Consider the following 25,790-nt stretch of genomic DNA (forward strand, 5'->3'; position numbering starts at 1 on the left):
ACAGACGGACGAACGGGGGATTTGTGGTGCCCTGATCTGGTCAGGCGCCACTGAGTACTGCACCCATGCTGGGTCAGTACAAATAGGTAATCCTGATGGCTCAGCAAGGTGTGAACACACAGGCACCCTTTAACCAGAAACACACACACATTAGAGGGGACCCCTGGGCGGACCCAGGGAGGGGGCGTAGCCCTCACATCTCAGTTAGTTTGGTGCTGTAGTGTAACTGGGAGGAGAGCTGTGCAGTGGCAGTCAGAGGAGAAGGTGGTGAGCAGCCATGTCTGAAGTGCAGGGCCGAAGTGCGAAGCACTGTCAGACCCTGCACATGCAGTGGCTGTTGACGGAGGAGAGCATCACCACAAAGATGCTTTGAAAGACGCCTGAATAGAGGGAGAAGTACAGAGTCGAGTACGGGAACTCCTGGTGATGAACGCACACACGGGGTACAGGTCCCCAGAGCAGAAATCTATTTAGTGGAGCTGCTTAATCCTTCCGGTGGGCTGGACAAGAAGTACCACACCAACCATTCAGAACCCACAGCATCAACAGCAACGAGGGGGCCCACAAGGAGAATCGAGCCTGGAGCCATCTATCCTTGGTCCACGCTGTCGGCAAACGAGTTAGAAAGGGGAGAACGGCAGCAGCAACTTCCCTGGATGCATCCCACGATACACTTCAAGTCAGGGTTGATCTGAAACAAAGGTGCAGGAAGGCGAGTCAGCAGTCACCCTTATCTCAGCCTGAGGGAAGCCTGGTTCCACCTGGTTCATCATAGCATCACTTGGGTATCTCATATCTACCACCAGATAAGTGAGTAAAAACCCTGAAAGACATTGCTGCTTGTGTGTGAGTTCTTCTGCGACCTGTGGTACTACTTACTTACACTGGGCCCTGGGGCCAGCCTCACTCTTGGGAGGCTACAACAACTGACTGCATCTACCATCAGCCCCAGGCGTTCCCTAAACTGCAGTGGCGGTCACCACCTGACCGCAATTACCGAGAGTGGCGTCACGATTCCCATAGAAGTTAACCTGACCTACCTGTGGCCAGAAGAATCCCAGCACGTGGAGTCCCTGAAGACCCTGAAGTGACCTGAAGGTAATGTGGGGCTCCACAGAGTGTACAGGTCAGGGCACAGTAACAAGGAGTCAGATCAAACAGGAATTTTTACCAGAGCTAGTCACAGGCTGCAGAGCAAGACTATAACCAGCACCAGGATGAAATTGCAGAGACCAGATATGAAATTGTAGAGACCGGATATAGGGTCTCCTGAAACCAGAACGAGGCTGATGGGAGTAAACCCCTGACATGACCAGGCCAGGTCTGGGAAACTCTGGAGCAGAGAATACCGGTCCTGCATCATGACAGACGCTTCTTCCATTTCTTACTCTCCTTAGATAATTTTTCATTGATTAATTGCAACATTTAAATGATTGAATTGCATGAGTGCTTTGTGTTTCTGGCATTTACAGCAGGATTACAGATGACAGTCTCAGCTGTCTTTCGATTATTGTTAGGCAAGGCATACCATGATGCAGAGCTATGCCAGGGAGTGCCATGGATTATTGTAAGAATCAATCACCTGATGAGTTTAAAGATCCAAATCAATGTCTTTGAGATGTAATATAACCATTACAATGTTTAGAAAAAGTTATTAAACACAATAGAATATAACAAAGAGAGAAGTTCAGTAAACCTGAATTGTTACTTATAACTCTTCATGTTTCATCTGACATCCATATTACTAATAAGCGATGGTACGTGCCATCATTAAGCATCTTTATCAAAATTAATGAATAGTTTCTCTCTCATACTGTGCAATTTTGTTCGCAGATTGATAGATCCTTTTATGTATAGATAGTTTTTTTTTTTATCACAGTCAGAATTAATTTGAATCTTTAATATCATTTACCTGCTTTATCCAAGACAATAATGTAATCACTATTTCATATCATTTTATCAACTTAATGAGCAACTCATAACTTTAGGGTAGATATTAGTGATGAGCGAATCTGCTGTAATTCAAATTTGTCAATATTTGGCCAAGAAATTCGGTTTGCATTGAATTTATTGAATACTTCTTATTATGATTTTGGGTCCAGAGCCTGGTGACCATGGTGTTACTATTTAGAAGAGATTAGAGAGAAGACATAGGGGAGTTAGGCCAAGTTCACATGTCCAGTAATGATCCGTGAGAACAGATCCAGCAGCAATCCATTGGCAAAAAAGTTATGTAGACACAACTTTTTTTGTCCCTTAACGGATTTAATCTGGATCCTTATATTCATAGTATCATAGTATCATAGTTTTTAAGGTTGAAGGAAGACTCTAAGTCCATCTAGTTCAACCCATAGCCTAACATGTTGATCCAGAGAAAGGCAAAAAAAAAAAAACAATGTGGCAAACAAGCTCCAATAGGGAAAAAATTCCTTCCTGACTCCACATCCGGCAATCAGACTAGTTCCATGGATCAACACCCTGTCATAAAATCTAATATACATAACTGGTAATATTACATTTTTCAAGAAAGGCGTCCAGGCTCTGCTTAAATGTTAGTAGGGAATCACTCATTACAATATCATGCGGCAGAGAGTTCCATAGTCTCACTGCTCGTACAGTAAAGAATCCTCGTCTGTGATTATGATTAAACCTTCTTTCCTCAAGACGTAGCGGATGCCCCCGTGTTCCAGTCGCAGGCTAAGGTGTAAAAAGATCTTTGGAAAGGTCTCTGTACTGTCCCCTCATATATTTATACATTAGATCCCCCCTAAGCCTTCGTTTTTCCAAACTAAATAACCCCGAGTTTAATAACCTGTCTTGGTGTTGCAGCCCACCCATTCCTCTAATAATCTTGGTCGCTCTTCTCTGCACCCTCTCCAGTTCAGCTATGTCCTTCTTATATATCGGTGACCAGAATTGTACACAGTATTCTAAGTGCGGTCGCACTAGTGACTTGTACAGAGGTAGAACTATATTTTTTTCATGAACACTTATACCTCTTTTAATACATCCCATTATTTTATTAGCCCTGGCAGCAGTTGCCTGACACTGTCCACTAAAGTGAAGTTTACCATCCACCCATACACCCAAGTCTTTTTCTGTGTCTGTTTTACCCAGTGTTCCTCAATTAAGTACATAATTATAAATTTTATTTCCTCTACCCAAGTGCATGACTTTACATTTATCTACATTAAACTTCAATTGCCACTTCTCAGCCCAATCCTCCAATTTACATAAATCTCCCTGTAATATAAAATTATCCTCCTCTGTATTGATTACCCTGCAGAGTTTAGTATCATCTGCAAATATTGAAATTCTACTCTGCATGCCCCCAACAAGGTCATTAATAAATATGTTGAAAAGAAGCGGGCCCAATACTGACCCCTGTGGTACCCCACTATGAATAGAGACCCAGTCCGAGTACGTACCATTAATAACCACCCTTTGTTTCCTATCACTGAGCCAGTTTTTAACCCAGTTACACATATTTTCCCCTATCCCCATTATTCTCATTTTATGTACCAACCTTTTGTGTGGCACCGTATCAAACGTTTTTGAAAAGTCCATATACACAACATCCATTGCATTTCCCTGGTCCAGGCTTGAACTTACCTCTTCATAGAAGCCGATCAAATTAGTTTGACAGGATTGATCCCTCATAAACCCAAGTTGATACTCTGTCATAAGGTTATTTTTCTTGAGATACTCCAGTATAGCATCTCTCAAGAAACCCTCAAGGATTTTACCAACCGTACAGGTTAAACTTACCGGCCTATAATTTCCCGGCTCAGTTTTTGTCCCCTTTTTGAATATTGACACCACATTTGCTATGCGCCAGTCCTGTGGTACCAACCCTGTTATTAAGGAATCTGTTAAGATTAAAAATAATGGTCTATCTATCACAGAACTCAATTCCTGTAGTACTCTGGGGTGTATGCCATCCGGGCCCGGAGATCTGTCAACCTTAGTGATTTTGAGGCGGCGGCGTACTTCCTGCTGGGTTAAGCAGGTAATACTCAAGGGTGTAGTTATGGTATCACTGGTCATGTCATCTGCCATGGCATTTTCTTGTGTAAAAACCGTAGAAAAAAAGTCATTCAGCAGGTTGGCTTTACCCTCATCCCCTTCCACCATTTCACCAAGACTATTTTTAAGGGGGCCAACACTATCGCTTTTCAGTTTTTTACTGTTTATATAGTTAAAGAATATTTTAGAATTATTTTTACTTTCTCTCGCAATGAGTCTCTTTGTCTCAAACTTAGCTAACTTAATTTGCTTTTTACATATTTTATTTAATTTTCTATAATTATATAATGCCTCATCACTACCTACCCTCTTTAATTCTTTTAAGGCTTTCTGTTTTTCTTTTATTGCTTCCCTTACAGCTCTATTTAGCCATAGGGGTTTCCTATTTCTAGCATGTTTGTTCCCATAGGGTATATTTTCCGCACAAGCCCTATTCAGGATGTTCATAAAAGTCTCCCATTTGCTTTGTGTACTTTTATTACTTAGTACATCATCCCAGTTTATTGCACTAAGATCATCTCTCAACCGTTTAAAATTTGCTTTCCTGAAGCTTAGTGTCCTTGTAGCCCCTCTACTATACATCTTACTAAAGAATACATGAAAACTTAATATTTTGTGATCACTGCTCCCCAAGTAACCCCCAACTTGTATATTTGATATGCGGTCTAGCCTATTGGTTAGTACAAGGTCTAGTAGTGCTCCCCCTCTTGTGGGGTCCTGTACCATTTGTGAAATGGTAATATTGTTTAAGGAAACCTGTGAGGTCCCCCATGTCCTCCAATCCAGCAGCATTCACATGTGTATGACTAAATTCCCTGCCTTACCAGCTGTCACAAAGAACTTTTTGCAGGTATCACCAACCGTTATGGAGAAATCAGGATCTGTGAAAACTACAGATTCTGGCACTCTGCCTGCTAACTTCTCTGATGTCTGTGATCAGCACAGACAGACTCGGGCATCAACCCACAGACTAAGGCAGGCTAGCAAGAGTTAATCTCTAATTCTTTGATCACATGCTGTGGGGGATGCAGTGACGTTCACTCCCCTTTTATATATGCTGGCTGGATTATTCCATTAATGCCATCTATAGCTGAACTATACTGGTCTGGTGAGGTGATATGATCCAGACTTACTGGTGGTTGCTGTACATTATTGCTGTGAGCAGTTGTCGTGTTAACTAGGGATGATCAAATTCCTCAAATATTCAGCTTCGCGAATATTTGCCGAATCGGTCGCCGCTATTCGACTATTCGCAAATATTCTATGCGCAATGTAAGTCTATGGGAAACCCAAATAACAACTATTCTGAATTATTCGGGCTTCCCTAGTGTTAACCCTTGATGTCTTTTTGCTGCTATCTTCCTGCTCCTGCTTTTCTCCTTTGTCTCTTACTGTTTATTCCTGAGTTTGCAGAGTGCCTTAGTCTTGATTTTCCCCTGTCTGTTTTAATCTTTGTTCCCATCACACCCCTGCCCCTTCCTTCCCTAGGTGGAGTAACAAATTAGATCTGGTCAGGAGAATGGTAAGGCATGGGACTCCGGTGTCTCCATCTTCATGGGTAATCCGGAGGTCAACTATAGCAACACATAGCATGAGGGACAGTATAGGAGCCCCCTGTCACATGTATAATGTTATTCACTTATCTCAATGTTTAAAAATTATAATTATAAGCTCTGTTTTTCCTATGCTACGCTAAATGAAGCTTTAAAGAAATATAACCCATTTCTTGCCAAACTAGCAATTTTCATTTTTTTTTATTAAATGACAAATTTTTATTGATTTGGATCCTAATGAATCAGAAACATAATTTGCCAAATTTTTGCAAATTTTGAAAAAACCTTGAAAATAGGTGTTTTGAAAGCTCTCTGGGTGGAAAAATATTCAATTAAAAATGACAATGACATGATTTCCTGTTTTGAAAACATTCATTTTACAAACACAACACAAAAAATTGGACCTAATTATAAAATCTTAGTTGCTAGAAGCAAAAGGTTAGGCGTCCCAAAAAAAGGACATTGGTAGATAATAGGTTAAAAAGAAATAAGAAAATTTTCCAGATTTTTTTTACATTAACTTGAAAAAGTGTAAAAAAAAATACATTTATACAATACTGTGCAAATCGTTTAGGCAGGTGTAGAAAAAATGCTGCTAATTAAAAATGCTTTCAGAAATAGAGTGTTTATTTTTATCAACTGATTAAGAGAAATCTAAATTAAATCATTGTTTGGTGCGACCATACTTTGCCTTCAAGGCAGCATCTAAGCATAAATTGTTCTAGATGCTTGAGCACACTTTTTTTAAGGAACTTGGTGGGAGGTTGTTCCAGACATCTTGGAGAGCTAACTACAGATCTTCCATGGTTGTAGACGTGTGCACATACTTCAGTCTCTTCATGTAATCCCAGACAAACTGGATATTGGCATCAGGGCTCTGTAGGGGCCGGATCATAACATTCAGGACTCCTTGTTAGTGATGAGCGAGTACTAAAAAGCTCGGGTGCTCGAAGCTCGGGCCGAGCCTCCCAAGATACTCGTGTACTCGGCCCGAGCAACGAGCCCAATGTTATCCTATGGGAGACCCGAGTATTTTTGTGAAATGACCCCCCGGCAGCATGGAGAAACCCTAAAAATGTCACAAAAGTCTCAGAAGAGTGCTCAAATGACATGGCAACAGCATGGGGAAGACCCCTTGAAGCATTTATCACTCAAAAGTCACAGCTGTGAACAATTTTGTCCGCGTTTCACGCCATTTTTACGGACTCACCAGAAAACCTTCCAAAATGACCCCAAAATGATTTTTCATGGCAGAAATGTTAAGGGCACATACCCTATAGTGAGATAGAGCTGGTGTATGTTACTTTTTGAGATTAATACATGAAAGATTTTACGTGAAAACATTGTGTGGCACTCCGATGTCCCTGAGAAGAGACGTACATGAAGGCCTCTTGAGTCTAATGTGCCCATTTTGAGGAAGTGAGTCTTTGTAGTATTTTCCTTTGCCAGGGCAGTCCAAAATTGTGAGGTTCACCAATGCCCCTGCATACAGACGTGCATGATGGCCTGTAAACCTGAAGTGCCCATTGTAAGGAAGTGGGTCTATTTCAGTATAGCCCTTTGCCAGGGCAGCCACAAATTGGGAGGCTCCACATTGTCCCTGGATAGAGACGTGCATGATGGCCTGTAAACCTGAAGTGCCCATTGTAAGGAAGTGGGTCTATTTCAGTATAGCCCTTTGCCAGGGCAGCCACAAATTGGGAGGCTCCACATTGTCCCTGGATAGAGACGTGCATGATGGCCTGTAAACCTGAAGTGCCCATTGTAAGGAAGTGGGTCTATTTCAGTATAGCCCTTTGCCAGGGCAGCCAAAAATTGGGAGGCTCCACATTGTCCCTGGATAGAGACGTGCATGATGGCCTGTAAACCTGAAGTGCCCATTGTAAGGAAGTGGGTCTATTTCAGTATAGCCCTTTGCCAGGGCAGCCAAAAATTGGGAGGCTCCACATTGTCCCTGGATAGAGACGTGCATGATGGCCTGTAAACCTGAAGTGCCCATTGTAAGGAAGTGGGTCTATTTCAGTATAGCCCTTTGCCAGGGCAGCCAAAAATTGGGAGGCTCCACATTGTCCCTGGATAGAGACGTGCATGATGGCCTGTAAACCTGAAGTGCCCATTGTAAGGAAGTGGGTCTATTTCAGTATAGCCCTTTGCCAGGGCAGCCAAAAATTGGGAGGCTCCACATTGTCCCTGGATAGAGACGTGCATGATGGCCTGTAAACCTGAAGTGCCCATTGTAAGGAAGTGGGTCTATTTCAGTATAGCCCTTTGCCAGGGCAGCCAAAAATTGGGAGGCTCCACGTTGTCCCTGGGTAGAGACGTGCATGAGGGCCTCAAAACATTAAGTGTCCATTTTAAGGAAGTGGGTGTATTATAGTATAGCCCTTAGGCAGGGCAGCCAAAAATTGGGAGGCTCCACGTTGTCCCTGGGTAGAGACGTGCATGAGGGCCTCAAAACATTAAGTGTCCATTTTAAGGAAGTGGGTGTATTATAGTATAGCCCTTAGGCAGGGCAGCCAAAAATTGGGAGGCTCCACGTTGTCCCTGGGTAGAGACGTGCATGAGGGCCTCAAAACATTAAGTGTCCATTTTAAGGAAGTGGGTGTATTATAGTATAGCCCTTAGGCAGGGCAGCCAAAAATTGGGAGGCTCCACGTTGTCCCTGGGTAGAGACGTGCATGAGGGCCTCAAAACATTGTTCCCATTGCAAAGGAGCGGGTCTCCTGTCGTTGTAATGTCCATTCTGCAAAGAATGGGCGAAACAATTTACCACTGGGGGTATACCTGAAACAAAGGCCTAAGTATTGCAATTTGTAACGGTCATCATCATGGTGGCGCATGAGGAGAAGGAGGAGCAGTCCAGCGATTATCCAAAGTCCAGAAGTGTGTACCCATGGGTGAGTGGAGGTACATGGCAAACTTTAAATTCCGCTCTCATTTGCTGGTGGTGTGGTGAAGTCTGGCCCAATCCAACCCTTGTTCATCTTGATCAGAGTCAGCCTGTCAGCATTTTCAGTTGACAGGCGGGTGCGTTTATCTGTAATGATTCCACCTGCGGCACTAAAAACACGCTCTGACAAAACGCTAGCAGCAGGGCAGGCCAGGACTTCCAAGGCGTAGAGAGCCAATTCATGCCACGTGTCCAGCTTGGATACCCAATAATTGTAAGGCACAGAGGAATGTCGGAGTACAGTTGTTCGATCTGCAAGGTACTCCTTCAGCATCTGGGCAAACTTAGGATTTCTTGTGGCACTACCCCGCACCTCAGGGGCTGTGGTACGTGAGGGGCTGAGAAAACTGTCCCACATCTTAAAGACTGTTCCCCTACCTCTGGCGGATTGGACTTGTGCCTCTCTCGGCTGTACGCCTCGGTTGTCCACTGATTCCTGACCTATGCCGCTAGCGTTTTGTGAGGGGAATGCTTTGCCTACTTCCGTGAGTATGGCCTTCCGGAACTGCTGCATTTTGGTTGACCTCTCCTCCACGGGAATAAGAGACAAAAAGTTCTCCTTGTAGCGTGGGTCTAACTGTGTTACCAACCAGTAATGATTGTCGGCCAAGATGTTCTTAACGCGAGGGTCACGAGACAGGCAGCTTACCATAAAGTCAGCCATGTGCGCCAGACTCTTAACAGCCAGGACTTCAGTAGCCTGACCAACAAGATGACTGAACATGCTGTCCTCCTCCTCCTCCTCCTCCTCCTCCTCATCTACCCTGTCCTCTGGCCAGCCACGCTGAACCGAGGATATGACTGGTGTGCATGTCATATCCTCAATTTGGCCGGAGAGTTGCTCCATGTCTTCATCCTCCTCCTCGTCATAGTCCTCCACTGCACGTTGTGATGAGACGAGGCTGGGCTGTGTGTTATCACCCACACCCACTACTGTTTCTTGCTGCAACTCATCGCGCTCCGCCTGCAATGCATCATGTTTGTTTTTCAGCAGAGACCGTTTTAGAAGGCAGAGTAGCGGTATGGTGACGCTAATAATGGCGTCATCACCACTCACCATCTTGGTGGAGTCCTCAAAGTTTTGGAGGATGGTACATAGGTCTGACATCCATCTCCACTCCTCAGGTGTTATGTGTGGAGTTTGACCCATTTCCCGACGGCTTAGGTGATGCAGGTACTCAACAACTGCCCTCTTCTGCTCACATATCCTGACCAACATGTGCAGAGTTGAATTCCAACGCGTGGGGACATCACACACCAGTCTGTGAGCCGGAAGATGCAAACGGCGCTGAAAGCCGGCAAGGCCGGCTGAAGCAGTAGGTGACTTTCGAAAATGTGCAGACAGGCGGCGAACTTTTACCAGCAGATCAGACAGCTCTGGGTATGACTTTATAAACCGCTGAACCACGAGGTTGAGCACATGGGCCACGCATGGAACATGTGTCAGCTGGCCTCGCCTCAAAGCCGCCACCAGGTTCCGGCCATTGTCACACACGACCTTTCCTGGCTTTAGGTTCAGAGGTGTGAGCCAGTGATCTGCCTGCTGTTTCAGAGCTGTCCACAGCTCTTCTGCATTGTGGGGTTTGTCACCTATGCAGATTAGCTTCAGCACAGCCTGTTGCCACTTCGCCGAGGCAGTGCTGCAGTGCTTCCAGCTTGTGACTGGTGTGGAGGGCACAGTGGATGAGGATGCGCAGGAGGAGGAGGAGGCTGAAGAGCATGACATTCCGGAGCTGTAGAGTGTGGGTGAAACACTGACTGAGGTAGGGCCTGCAAACCTTGGTGTGGGAAGGACGTGTTCCGTCCCTCGCTCAGACTGGGTCCCAGCTTCAACAATATTAACCCAGTGTGCCGTCAACGAGATGTAGCGGCCTTGCCCACAAGCACTTGTCCACGTGTCTGTGGTTAGGTGGACCTTGGGTGAAACAGCGTTGTTCAGGGCACGTGTGATGTTTTGTGACACGTGGTTATGCAACGCGGGGACGGCACACCGGGAGAAATAGTGGCGGCTGGGGACCGAGTAACGTGGGACAGCTGCCGCCATCAGGTCACGGAATGCTTCTGTCTCCACCAGCCTAAAAGGCAACATTTCCAGCGCAAGCAGTCGCGAAATGTTAGCATTTAGAACTGTGGCATGTGGGGTGTTGGCAGTGTATTTGCGCCTGCGTTCAAAGGTTTGCTGAATGGATAACTGAACGCTGCGCTGGGACAAGGACGTGCTTGATGATGGTGTTCTTTCTGCGTAGGCAACTGCAGGTGCAGGAGTGGAGGAGGCTTGTTCGCAGGCAGCATGGACAGGGGATTGGCTCGCATGCACAACCAGCGAAGACGTAGCAGTGACATCAGCAAGCACTGCTCCTCGACTCTGTTGTACTTCCCACAAAGTCGGGTGCTTGGCTGACATGTGCCTGATCATGCTGGTGGTGGTCAGGCTGCTAGTTTTGGTACCCCTGCTGATGCTGGCACGGCAGGTGTTGCAAATGGCCTTTTTTGAATCATCTGGATCCAACTTAAAAAACTGCCAGACTCGGGAAGACCTAACATTTGTACAGGCACCTTGTGTCGTCGTGTTGTTCCGGGGAACGGTTGCCTGACTTCTGCCTGGGGCCACCACCCTGCTTCTTACTGCCTGTTGTGATGCTACGCCTCCCTCCCCCTGTGCACTGCTGTCCTCGCTCTGCATATCCTCCTGCCAGGTTGGGTCAGTTACTGGATCATCCACCACGTCGTCTTCCTCTTCCACACCCTGCTCCTCCTCCTGACTTCCTGACAATTGTGTCTCATCATCGTCCACCACTTGTTGAGACACGTTGCCAACTTCGTGAGAACGTGGCTGCTCAAATATTTGGCCATCTGTACAGACGATCTCCTCATGACCCACTTCAATATGAGCTGGCGAGAGGCCAGAATGTGTGAATGGAAACGTGAACAGCTCTTCCGAGTGTCCAAGTGTGGGATCATTAATGTCCGAGAAGGACGTGTACTCAGCCTGGTGGTAGGAAGGAGGATCAGGTTCAGAAATGTGCGGTGCAGTATCACGGCTACTGACACTTGACCGTGTGGAAGACAGAGTGTTTGTGGTGGTGCCAATCTGACTGGAAGCATTATCTGCTATCCAACTAACAACCTGTTGACACTGGTCTTGGTTCAAGAGCGGTGTACTGCTGCGGTCCCCAAGAATTTGGGACAGGACGTGTGAGCGACTAGATGTGGCCCTTTGTTGTGGCGAAATTAGAGCTTGCCCACGACCTCGGCCTCTGCCTGCACCACCATCACGTCCACTTCCTTGTTCCTTGCCAATGCCCTTGTGCATTTTGCAATGCTGTGCACTGCTGACGTGTATATTCACTACTTGTGCGTTATATTAAAGTTTCTGGAAATTGCACACAAGTGCACCTGTACGCTGCCACCAACAGGCACACACGTGCGGTTTTAAAAACCAAGCACTGACGCAATAAGAACCTAACAGGTTTTTTTGGGGAGCGACAATTACAGACAAGTCAGACACTATCTGGACTGTTTTACACTGTGTACACCAGCCCCAGATATGATGAAGGCTGGTATACGGTCACCACTACCCTGCCTGCCTGCCTGCCTGTATACTGGTACAATAGTCCTGACAAGGACTCTTTTGGTCACTAGCCTGTATTCAGACCTGGCTATACCCTGCCTGTATATAGCAACAGTAGTCCTGAGAAGGACTCTGCTACTGTACTCCGACCTGGCTATACCCTGCCTGCCTGTATACAACTAGAATAGTCCTGAGAAGGACTTTTGGTCACACTGTTTGCAGCCCTGCAACTGAAAAAGCTATAAAGGGCCGCAAAGCTTTCCCTGAATCAGCGACACTCTCCCTGCACTGACAGTCTGGATAGCTGTGAGCAGAGCACAGCGCGCCGGCCGATATAAAGGCTCGGTCACGCTGTGCAGGCCGGCCAATCACTGCAATTCCACAACTAACAGGGCTGTGGCATTGCAGTGGTCTGCCAGCCAATCCCTGCATGAGGGCTGGCTCTCAAAAGAGCGCCAACATGCAGAAATGAAGACCACGAGTACAGCACGAGTATCGCGAGATTACTCGGTCCCCGCCGAGCAGCCCGAGTACAGCGATACTCGTGCGAGTACCGAGTAGTGACAAGCATGCTCGCTCATCACTACTCCTTGTTCTTCTTTAGATAGATACTTAATGACATTAGTTGTATATTTGTGGTCATTATCCTAATGTAGAATACATTTAGAGCTAATTGGATGCTTCCCTGATTGTATTGCATGATGGATAACAGCAACTTCCTTCTTGTGAGCGCTGAGTGTTAAAGCCTCCTGCACCTCCCTGATGACTGGAAATGAGGAAGAGTAGAGAGAATATCAAAGGGACTTTTATTATTGAATTAGCTCTTCTTCAATTTTGATGTGTGCTTTGGGTTGTTGTCCTACTGGAACACTATGTTGTCATTTTCATATCCATAGTACTCGAGTGTACGAAGTAACTCATCTTGTAGGATACTCACATATAGGTCAGTATTAAGACCACCATCAATTCTGGTCAGTTATCCAACGTTTTTGTGAACCAACTCTATATCATCAGGCTTCCTCCACTGAACTTGACAGTTCCTTCAATTTCTCTATCTATTAGCAACTTTACCCCATTTTTCCAGACTCATTTGTACCCATCAGAGCTGTCACGACTCAGTTTGGACTCTGCTGTTGCAAAGTTGTATTTATCACCTGGTCCTGTGGTCAGTGTTTCCCTGTTCTAGGCCGGTGGGAGGAGCCTATCCTTCCATGCCTCATTCCTGGGATAATGCCGCTTTATTAGGATGTCGCCTGCATCAGTTCAGTGCCAGTTATAGCCCTGCTATGTAGCATGTATTATATTCATGAATAAAAGAGTCTTTAGATTTACCAAAGACCGCGTCTGTGGTGGCGTCCTTAGCAGCGAAGAACCGGAAGAGCTGGTGACGTCACCGGAAGTTTTTCCTCCATCGGTCTTCGCTGCTGACGCTGAGCCACGGTGCGATCCATAGCGGTGAATCACATCATGACGTGCCGCTGTAGAGGCGGCGCTGTGACGTGTCGCTGGTGCGGTACCCGCCCCTCTGATCGCTTCTGTGGCGGCGCCTTTAGCAGCGACGAACCGGAAGAGGATGTGACCGGAAGTTCTTGTTCTTCTTCTTTTTCCATCCGGTCTTCGCTGCTGACGCCGAGCCACAGCGCGATCCGTAGTGGTGAATCATACCATGACGCGCCGCCGTAGAGGCGGCACTGTGACAATTAAGGTCCTTTTATAAACCCCGTACTTTGCACCTATTTTATCTGTCCCCCGACGAAGCACTTCAGGCAAAACACGTGTTGGGACGCCGGTCCCCACGTGTATACCAGGGTGAATTGGTGATCTGCCAGTTAGGTAAGCTTTTCCATTGTTTTTGCTATGCATTAGACCTTGGGTCTCTTCTTGCTAGCAATCCTTTGCACTTGCATGTGGATACCTTTTTGCTTATCCAAACACTAGTGCAGATCCGCTGTGAGATCTGACATCCTTCCCTGGGCCACGTGGGGTTTCTTCCCCTCTATCACTTACTCACTCTGGTTTTCTCCTCTTGATCATTGTTTATGTATACCCTATGCATTTATAAAAATTAAAATGTTTATACATTTGAATTACGGTGTCTTTTGGGTATTTTCATACTTTGGTAAATCTAAAGACTCTTTTATTCATGAATATAGTAAATTATTGAGTTGTTGCCTTTAACTGTTATCCACGGTTCCTTATGTTTTACATATGTAGCATGTATGACTGGTTTCTGTAAGTTCTCTTGATTCTGCCCACTACCTCATCCGACCACCCTTACTCCCGTCTTCCTCGTTGCATCCTACCTCCCTGACTCCCATCCTCCCTGTTTCGTCCATTCTCCCTGATTCCTGTCCCCTCTGTCTTGTCTTACCTTTCGGTCTTCCTTTTCTGCTCCGTTTGTTGTTCCGTCCCTCCACCCCTACTGCTTGCTTTCCTGGTTCCCGACCTACGGCTTGCCCCTGACACTGACTCCACCTACTCCCTTGTACTGCATGACCTCCTGGGTCTGACCCTGCTTTTACGACTTCTCTGTTGAATCTTTTGGTTATTTCCTTCCGTGATACCTTGTGGATTCATAGTCCTATTACACAACCAGAGTTCCAGGTCCCCCTAGTGGTGAATTTACAAGAGCCTAGTCTATTGGCTTTTGTCACTCCAAATCACCTGTTCCAATCATCTACTATAAACTTTTTATACTTTTTTTGCAAACTCAAGCCAATGCTTTTTATGATGACATTGAAATTGAAGCTTATTCACCTTTTTTCGGGCCACCATTCTAGACTTGTGTAACATGCATCACACGGTGCTTGCATGGATGTCTGTGATCTCACTATTATGAAGCATATGAGCCTCCTCCACTACGTGTGGTTCTCCAGAACTGATAAACCATGTGATGAGCCGACTTGTTGACTACAATATTTTGTCTCACTGTCCACCTTTTGGTTTTTAAATGGATGGACGGACTTCATTTTATATTCTTCCAACTGTCATGGCACTCACATGATGCAATTTGGCAATTTTCTTGGCCAAGAGACCACTATCGATGAGCTGGATGATGCTGTTTTTCTTTTCTTGGGAAATCTTCTTCATGGTGTTCCTCGATTAGAACCAGTAACCTTTCACTTGGGAATCAGCCTAATAACACATTTAAATATTAGGAAATGTCAGTTGTAATTTGTAGTATACAGTGTGTCCACCCATATCCTGTCTACCGCCATTAACTTGAGAACAGCGGCAGCTATAGGCATAGAAGTGGTGTCTAGGTATAGTAAAGTAGGCATGCGCTATGCAATGAAATCACCTATAGTGCCACATGATGGAAAACAACGGAGTTAGCATTTTTATCTCGAAAACGGAACGAGATACAGAAAAAAAGTGAGTTACAAAGTTGTAGTGCATCATCAATTCAATACGAATCGACACCTTGCATACAGAAAAGCTATGATTAGAATGTATAAAATGCACATAAGTATGGTCGTGATCTCCAAAACGGAGACGTGAATATAACCAGCACTGTGTGAAGGTTAGTGGGACTATTTAAAGGAAAGACTAATTAGTAACTGCCAGCACCTGAGGGAGTGCTTCCAAGCACACATGCCAAAGAAGCATTAACCCATCAGGTGCTAAAAGGAAAAAACATCTGTTTAAACATGGATGAGTCGCGCTGGAGAGAACAGCATGACACTGGTCTGTTGGGTAACCCCATGTACTGTATGTACTATTAGCAGTCTACAGCATTTTGTCAGGTATGACGTTGCACACTTATTTGCATAATAGGGTAATTCCCCTTTTTACACGTTCTAATCACAGTTTTTCTGTTTGCAAAGTGCCGATTTGTATTGAATTGATGATGCCCTAGAACTTTGTAATTCACTTTTTTTCTGTATCTTGTTCCGTTTTCGAGATAAAAATGCTAACTCCATTGTTTTCCACCAGGTGGAGCTATAGATGGTTTAACACTAGAAGTTTCAGAGAGGGGTCATTTGACATTTCTACCATTGAAACCCTATGGAGCTTGAAATTCCTGGGACTTCTAGTGTTAATTGCGTAGCGCATGGCTACTTTACTATACCTAGACACCACTTCTATGCAAATAGCTGCCACCGTTCTCATGTTAATGGCGGTGGAAAGGATATGGTTGGACACACTGTATAGGACGTAATCGATTTTTCCAGCACCAGAGGCAAAACAGTAACAATGCAGTGACAGGACAAGAATCTGCATAACTAATCATATACTAAATAGTTGTAAGTACATTTTTCCATTAGATAGGCAAGATAATTGTCTATAAAATGAAGGTAGTCTTACAATCAAAGCTGTAGGGAATGGTGAGATATGAATCCTGAAAGTCAAAATTTCAAAACATTGTTACACTTTTAGTTGTTAGTGTATCACATTTGGTCAAGGCCAGGTTAAAATTTATAAACAGAAAATAAATCTAAAATGTTCTATTTTTATGTAAATGTCACTTAATTATTAGATTATATTTTTAGTCTATTTCATTTCTATATAGTAGAAACATAAGGACACAATGAAGCCTGTAGACTCCCAATTAGGCGTCACTAGGTTACCCTTTGCTACTTGGCTTTTATTGGGTAAATCATCCAATCATAACATTAATATGAAAACTGGGCATAACATACTGATTACCTAGAAATTATTTTTTTATTTTTTGTTTTGACAGATACTGACCTTACAAAAAGTTCTGCTCATGTTAAGTAATCTACTAGAAAGTTGTATTTTATACATGATGATACTTTGTAAGAAGTTATTTTTGAGTCACTATATACTTCACTAATTAGATGCAGATTCATATTTAGTAATTTTGATCTAAAAGTTTTATTGGTAATTGGAAGCCTAATTTAGATTCAGTCATTTTATCTATTCGTTTGAACTAGTCAACAGATGTGAAACTAATGATGTTTTCTAGAAAGGTGCATTATTACTTTATGTACATAAAATGTTAGTGTATCTGACATTTGCATCCCTAAAGGGATGCCCAATTTTTGGGTTCTAATTAAAAGGCACAGCACATGGCTTCTATGAGGAATGTGCAGTATAATTGGCAAGGAAAAACTGACAAGAAAAAAATAAATGCGCTGAGCTCAATTCTAAATCTTACATCACCTGTATTGTTCATTCACTGAATATCTGAATTTGCACTACTCACCAGGGAAATGATGTATGTGTAAAAGGGTGACTAGGCCCACGTGCGCCTGCCCTGAAGACACTGATCATCATTGTGTTACAATAATATTATTTGTGTTAATTCATGCAGTGAATAGATGCATAAAGTATAAGAGTTGTCATCTAGTGGCCAGTTTAGGTACTGCTGTCTGGAAAAGAGAACAGGTTCTGCCTAGTGACAGGTGGACTTGGGTAGGGAACATTTAAGTTCTGTGGGTTGCCCACAGGAGAAGGAGCCAGCTGCAGGATACAGCCTGACTCCATCCTGGTTTAGTCAGTTGTAGTTAGAGTGCGAAAAACTGTACAAGTGGGTAATATAGAGAGGAGGAGAGATTTGCAAGTCCAACAATACTTTAGGGTGTAGAAAGTGGGTGTCTGTGGCAGGCATGATCTGAACCTCAAATTGGGAACAGAGCACATGGGAAGGACTCCAGTCGGGGATGGGTAGCGGGTTACCTCCATTTCCAAGTCATGACTACCAAACCCAAACTCTGCAGATGTTTTCAGGTCAGTGGACTGACTCCAGTGGTACTAGTCCTCAAGATGAGGCTTACTATAGACCTGGGTGAACAGGTTTGCACCAAGACAACAGTAGACAAGGAAGTCTGAAGGCAGTGAACACCATTATAGAAAATGGGCCACTGTGAGTGGGGTGAGACCCTGGACAGTGAGGACTATATGACTTTATCGTGTGGGACTGTGGTGTAAGGCAGTGAAGAGGAGGATGGACAAATAGCAGCAGTAGTACCAGGAGTTATGGAGCAGTCTCACATGAAAGTTTGCCTTAAAGTCAATTATGCTGTACAGAATGTGTTCAAGTATTGTGGTTCTAGTATCGATGTGTTGGACGTACCATATGAAACTTATAGTAAAAGACTATTTAAAAACTATCCTCAGTGGAAGAATTCTGGTCTGCACGATGGGCAAATCACAGATGTGACTTGCACACACAAAGACCACACACCCAAGCAGAATCACAGTGACCCATCCCTGCTCTATCGAGGTGGTCAGGATGCAGACCACCAAAAGAGGACTGCTAAGGAGCTCCTTGCCCACAACTACCGCCTTGGGCCAACCTCATATGTGTACCATGGAGCGAGGAAACCCTGACTGTAGAAGCCTATTAGAGGTTAATGTCTTAATTTTTATTTCTAATCTGCTGAACGAAGCTGTGTACAGACACAAGTTAAAAGGAACCTGTATGGATGTTTTTAATAATGACACTAGTGGCATTCATGGAGACAGTAAAAAAAAATAATTATATATTAATACCTGTGTCGCGGGCGGGGAGGACACCGCCGCTGCTGCGCTCTCGCTAATGCTCGGGTCTGGCGCTGCTGCGGCTGCTGCTGCTCGGTGGCTCGAGCGGTGGGCCGGATCCGGGGACTCGATCGGCGCTCCTCGCCCGTGAGTGAAAGGGGTGGTTGGTTTGGGGGATTTAGTCCGTGACGCCACCCACGGGTCGTGGTGAAGATGGGCACCACCGCTGCTGGTGACGGGGATCCCGGGAGCAATGGTAGGGAGTAACTGGGATGTTGTTTTCCCCCTCCGTGGGTAGGGGTCGGTGGTCCCGGGGCCCAATGATGTGACGGGGAGGCAGGGTTGGTGAGGTGCAGGGTTGCAGGGACAGCGCGGCGTGGTGCCGGATGGCAAGGGTGTACTCACTCAGTAAGAAATGTACAAAGTCCTCGTGAAACCAAATGGCTGGATGGACGGGTCCCGCAGCCGGCAGCTGTGTCTCTCCCCGGACAGGTGATGGCGGTTGTCTTTCCCTGCACCTTGATGTTCTCAGTTGACTACTATGGATCCCCAACGGTAGTCCGCTCCCCGGTGTATGGGTACCGGAGGAGCCTGTTTTCCCGCAGGTGCTGGCCCTTGGGTCTCTAGCCTTAGGCAGTAGCTGTATACCCTCATGGTGTGGGCGGTTGCCTTCAATCGGGACTTTTGCTGTTAGGAAACCCCTGGGGTTCCGGTTACATTCGGATTTGACTATTGTCGGCGGCTCCAAGCCTGGTCGGGGTCCGATAGCCCTGCCTGTGTGTGCTGGCTTCACTTCGCTCCCCAGTCGGTACCAGTGGGCCAATGCCCGACCCCGGTCCTACGGTTCTGCGTTGCTTCACCACTCCTGCAGGCGGCCACCACCGTCTGCCAACCTTGCTGTCAGTGCCTGGGCCACAAACCCAGACACTCTAGTGCTTGCTCCTCACTCCTCAAACTCCCAAACTGCTCTGACACTTTTCCCGCCTCCAGGCCTGTGAACTCCTCGGTGGGTGGGGCCAATCGCTTGGCTCCGCCCCACCTGGTGTGGACATCAGACACTGGAGGGAGGCAACAAGGGTTTTGTTTGGCTGGTGTCCCTGTCTAATGGGGGTGGGGGTGTTTGAGTGTTATCTGTGACGACCTGGCTAGTCCAGGGCGTCACATTCCTCCTTGATGAAATGCAGACCGTCCGCGGGCTGCCCGTCCATCAACGGTTTTATTTTATTTTCAAAAACTGTAAAAATATAAATTAACATATAAAACTTTTTAAACATGTAAGCAGTTTTGTGAGGACACTTAAACGTTGCACATATAAACAAAAACATTTTTAATAATAACAGACGGACGGACGGATGTCTTCCGCTCTCCCACCCAAGCAACCTAGCCCTGATGCTGCCCCTAAGAAGTGGGCAGCACCCCTTGACCCCAGTCCAGGTTCAGGCTGCCCGAGCGTGAACGGGTACGGTCACTCGCACCCGGCTGTCACTTCAGGGGACCCCACGTCCTTGGGGGACCCCTGACCCCCGGAGGATGGCCACCGGCCCTGGTGGTGGCCGGGCCCCAGCCTGCTCTGCTGCGGGCCCATCCTCCAATCTGCCTCTCCAGAGGCGGCAACGGCTTCCATCCCAAAAAATTATTTACATGCCCAGCAGTTCGTTGGTGGCCTGCCAGTTCTCGGCCATGTCCATGAGTAGTCTCTCATGCAGGTTGTAAACACATAAAGTCCCTCCGGGGACAACTTGCCGGCAACGGCCGGAATAATCAGGTAGCCAATCAGATGAAGGTGACAGTTGATTAATGTCATTCAATTAAACTGCTGAGGGTCCCAACGGGGGACAACTGCCTGCAACGGTGGACCGCTGCCACTACTGGAGATCACCATCACCACTCGCTTCCTCCGGATCTGCCCTAGGATTGTATGGCGGAGGAGGTGACCGGGGCTGCTCGTGGTCATCATGGCTCACCCTTCTCTGGACATCCAGGGCGAACCAGCCTCTCTCTCCCAGGTGACAGGTATATGTGACCAACTCTCCCGCACAAAGGTCATGCTCCGGATGGCCCAGGGACAGCTAGTTGTGCACATCTCGTCTGGAGAAGAACACCTCGACCCCCAGGCTTGGCTCGTGAATAAACCCCCATCCACGCCGGGGGAAGAACTGCCAGACTTGACCTTCAAAGATCGGGCCCTGAGCTTCGGGAGAGGCTCTCCTGAGAGCATCCTTTGCCTCTACGGTGTGGGCCAGGATAGCAGCCTTCTCTTTCTCCCAGGTCTCTGTCTCCCAGCCCATCAGGTTTGGCTGCCGCTCCCAACATGGCGGCTCCTCCAGCGCGGGGGTTTGGCCCAGCTGGTACCCCCCGATGCGGGCCACGACCGGCACCTTCTGGTTAGGGAGGCACCGCTGTGTCGCGGCCTGCATTGATGCCTTGTAGCGGCAACCCTCCGCAGCCTCAGCCAAGGCCTGGAGTTTGAGTGCGGTCAGCGTCACCTTCTGGGCTGGAGGCGGGCTACCCTCCACCTCTGTACTGGCCGAGCGGACTGCCGGGGCCTCTTCGGACGTGGCCGCCTCCGAGATGGATGGCTCCCTTTGGGGAGCGGGCACCTTCCAGGGGAGCGAAGTCGGGGCCGGCCGGGCAAGTTGTCATTCGCGGGCAGCACCTGCAGGTGGATCTTCGCAGGCGGGAGTGATGTCATCTGTTGTCGGGTTCAGGAGCAGCGGGCCGGCCAGTGGGGTGGCGCCGACCAATACGGGCAGCGGGGAACGCAGCAGGCTGAGCGACGGCAGACTGGGCCCCTCGGCCACAGCAACCAGTCCCTCTGGGACACAGGGGCGTGGGTCACTCACCCGCGCCTCTGATTCTGCTTTCACCTCACGGGCCTGCACGGTCATCACCACTTCCACCATTCCAGCCTCCCATTCTTGCACCAGGAGCTGGAGCCGGGTCTGCAGCCTGCGGCTTAACTGGGCCACCTGAGCCTCCACCCACACCGCTGTTCCGGGCGTGGGCCTGCTGGATGGGACAGACATCATACTTGCTCGGCCTCCAGGAACGGGATATCTTGCAGAGTCCTGGCGTCCCCGCTTCCTATAGCCTCGGCTACATTAGGCAGACACACACCTGCCCCCCTTGGTTCTCTTCAGCACTCCCGTTTGTTGGGGGTGGGGCTTCGCTTTCGCGCCTTCCCTGCTCGGAGAAGATGCTCGAGTGGGAGATTTTCGCGCTAAGATGGCGGCGCTTCAAAATTTTCGGCCGGACACCGCCGGCGGAGATCACAAGGCGCACTTCTACTGGTAAGTAGATGGGTTCAATCCTGTTCATGACGCCAAGTTGTCACGGGCGGGGAGGACGCCGCCGCTGCTGCGCTCTCGCTAACACTCGGGTCCGGCGCTGCTGCCTCAGCTCGGTGGCTCGAGCGGTGGGCCGGATCCGGGGACTCGAGCGGTGCTCCTCGCCCGTGAGTGAAAGGGGTGGTTGGTTTGGGGGATTTAGTCCGTGACGCCACCCACGGTTCGTGGTGAAGATGGGCACCACCGCTGCTGGTGACGGGGATCCCGGGAGCGATGGTAGGGAGCAGCTGGGATGTTGCTTTCCCCCTCCGTGGGTAGGGGTCGGTGGTCCCGGGGCCCGATGATGTGACGGGGAGGCAGGGTTGGTGAGGTGCAGGGTTGCAGGGACAGCACGGCGCAGTGCTGGATGGCACGGGTGTACTCACTCAGTAAGAAATGTACAAAGTCCTCAGTAAACCAAATGGCTGGATGGACGGGTCACGCAGCCGGCTGCTGTGTCTCTCCCCGGACAGGTGATGGTGGCTGTCTTTCCCTGCACCTTGATATTCTCAGTTGACTACTATGGATCCCCAACGGTAGTCCGCTCGCCGGTGTATGGGTACCGGAGGAGCCCGTGTGCCTGCAGGCGCTGACCCTTGGGTTTCTAGCCTTAGGCGGTAGCTGTATACCCTCACGGTGTTGGCGGTTGCCTTCAATTGGGACTTTTGCTGTTAGGAAACCCCTAGGGTTCCGATCACATTCGGATTTGACTATTGTCGGCGGCTCCAAGCCTGGTCGGGGTCCGAAGGCCCTGCCTGTGTGTGGTGGCTTCACTTCGCTCCCCGGTCGGTACCGGCGGGCCAACGCCCGACCCCGGTCCTACGGTTCCGCGTTGCTTCACCACTCCTGCAGATGGCCACCACCGTCTGCCAACCTTGCTGTCAGTGCCTGGGCCACAAACCCAGACACTCTAGTGCTTGCTCCTCACTCCTCAAACTCCCAAACTGCTCTGACACTTTTCCCGCCTCCAGACCTGTGAACTCCTCGGTGGGTGGGGCCAACCGCTTGGCTCTGCCCCACCTGGTGTGGACATCAGACACTGGAGGGAGGCAACAAGGGTTTTTGTTTGGCTGGTGTCCCTGTCTAATGGGGGTGGGGGTGTTTGAGTGTTATCTGTGACGACCTGGCTAGTCCAGGGCGCCACACCTGCCTTGTAGTAATCCAATGATTCAGCAATGAAAAACTAAGCTTTAAAGAGAACCTCTCAGCAAAATTTGGCATGTTAAAGTAAATGAATGGCCATAATGGTGGTGTTTTAAGGAGGAAATAGATACCATTACTGATGAAATGCACACCCTGCTTGTTCTTTAATCAGCATTTGAAGTTTTGGTGTAAAAAAGTTTAGGTGCATTGGGGCAGGAGTGTGGGTAGGGATCTCCGGGTCATTATTCAGACCCTCTGCCTGCCTCTGGTGTCTGTATCTGATTACTGTTTGAAAGACTGCCCCAGTGCAGTCCTTCCTGTGGATGGTGCTAGCACAGATTGATCTTTCCAGAAGCCTTCAATAACATGGCACTAGTGGTGGCATCTGCGCAGACTGACCTCCTGACGGTCTTCAGTAAAATGGCGCCATTATTGAGCTGAGACCACAATCTGCGTATGCACCATCACTGGCATCATTCATTTTGCTAAAGACCATTGGGAGGTCAATCTGCGCAGGCATCTCCCCTCAGCGAGGACGGCACCAGTGCAATCTTTCAAACAGGAGGAATATACAGAAATCAGAGGCAGACAGAGGTTCTGGGACAGGAACCGAAGACTCTACAAAAAGTTCCTCCCCTATGCACTAAAAGCTTATTAGATTAAAACTTCAAATGTAGATTAAACAACAAGGATGCAGATTTTTAGCAGTAAAGGTATTTATTTAATCCACATAATCGCACTATTATGGCCATACCATTAATTTAACATGCTAAATTGTGCTGTAACCACTTCCATCTACAGCCAATTTTTGTTTTTGTGCTTAAATTTTTGTCTCCTCTTCTTCCAAGAGCCATAACTTTTTTATTTCCACCGACATAGATGTACAAGGTCTTGTTTTATGCAGGACATATTGTAGTTTTGAATTACGCCATTTGTTTTAACATCCAACGTACTTAAAAAAGGTAAAATATTTCCAAGTCACTGAAAAAAAATCCTACTCCTCTATAGATTTTTGGATTTTTTTTTTGCAGTGTACATTTTGTGGTAAACATTACTCTGAATCATTATCTCCAGGTCAGTAGGATTACAGTGATACGGTGATACCAAACTGATACTAGAGTAATTTTAACTTTTTTTGTTCTTTATGTAGGGAATTTTTTTAAAGAATTTTTAGGAATTCAGAAAATAAAGGTTTTTGGTTAATGCCGCCATTTTGTGTAACAATATATACTTTTCTATCAATTGAGCTGTGTCAGGACTTTTTTTTTCACATTATAAGCTGATGATTTTATTGTTTCTAAGTTAAGGTACATACAATATTTTAATATTCTGTATTGCATGTTTAGAGGGAAGAGTGGTGACTGAATAATCACAAATCTGGTAGTTTCTTGTTTTTTTTTCATTATATTATTTACTGATCTTTGTTATTTTATTTTTTATTTTGACTGATTGGATTCTTAGAATCAGGATCATACAAAATTGAGTTTATTCTAATGCTGTAATTTTATTTTTAGAGGGAACCTGTCCACAAATTTGTCCCCTATAAGCTGCGGCCACCACCAGTCAGCCCTTTTATATAGCATTCTAGAATACTGTATGTACAGTAAGTGCCCAAGATGATCTGTAGAACAATAAAAACTGCTTTTTATTATACTCATGCTCAACTGTGGGGCGGTCCAGTCTGATGGCATCATTGGTCTCGGTTTGGCACCTCCTATCTTCCTGTGATTCCCGCCCTCTTTCCCGGCTCTGTGTGGATGGCGTATCATACTTCATTCACACAGTCCTACATTGCTCTCCTGTGCACGTGCACTTTTGTCTGCCATGTTGCGGGCAGAGCAAATTGCTGTAATGCGCAGGTACGGGAAATGGTCAAAGAACTTGACTGGAACACGGGGGCATCCGATACGTCTGGAGGAAAGAAGGTTTAATCATAATCACAGACGAGGATTCTTTACTGTACGAGCAGTGAGACTATGGAACTCTCTGCCGCATGATGTTGTAATGAGTGATTCACTACTAACATTTAAGCAGAGCCTGGATGCCTTTCTTGAAAAATGTAATATTACCAGTTATGTATATTAGATTTTATGACAGGGTGTTGATCCAGGGAACTAGTCTGATTGCCGGATGTGGAGTCAGGAAGGAAATTTTTTCCCCATTGGAACTTGTTTGCCACATTGGGGTTTTTTTTGCCTTCCTCTGGTTCAACATGTTAGGCTACGGGTTGAACTAGATGGACTTAGAGTCTCCCTTCAACCTTAAAAACTATGATACTATGATACTATGATACTATGAACTTGAGTAGCATTCTGGAAAAATGTTTGAGCTCCCCATTGACTTCCCTTGTAGTCGGTACATGAGTTGAGTCCGTCCAAGCATCCAGCTGCTCAATACGAATACCGTGCACCCAAGCATGGTAGTGCTCGCTCATCACTATTCTCCGTATTACTACTCAATCGGGTTTGTTCTACTGGTATTGGTAGTACATGTGGTATAAGATGCTTCAGAAATGAAAAAAAATATAACTGAATTAAAAGGAGTGACCACGAACCAAAATTCAGAGCTGTGCTGTTCTACCTCTGTACACTTTACATCTGGATGGAGCTCGTAATTACTGGAGTGATCCGGAAGGTCACAAATTGCCAGAGACCAAAAGAAGCCGCTGTGATGGAAGATGACGATGGCGGCGGGTGAGTATAAGAATGGGGGCAGGTAACTTAGATTAGACACACCACTCAAGAGGTGAAAAAATACAAAATGCTGGAATGGTG

Source organism: Anomaloglossus baeobatrachus, chromosome 2, assembly GCF_048569485.1.
Source record: "Anomaloglossus baeobatrachus isolate aAnoBae1 chromosome 2, aAnoBae1.hap1, whole genome shotgun sequence".
In the NCBI taxonomy this organism is placed as follows: domain Eukaryota; kingdom Metazoa; phylum Chordata; class Amphibia; order Anura; family Aromobatidae; genus Anomaloglossus; species Anomaloglossus baeobatrachus.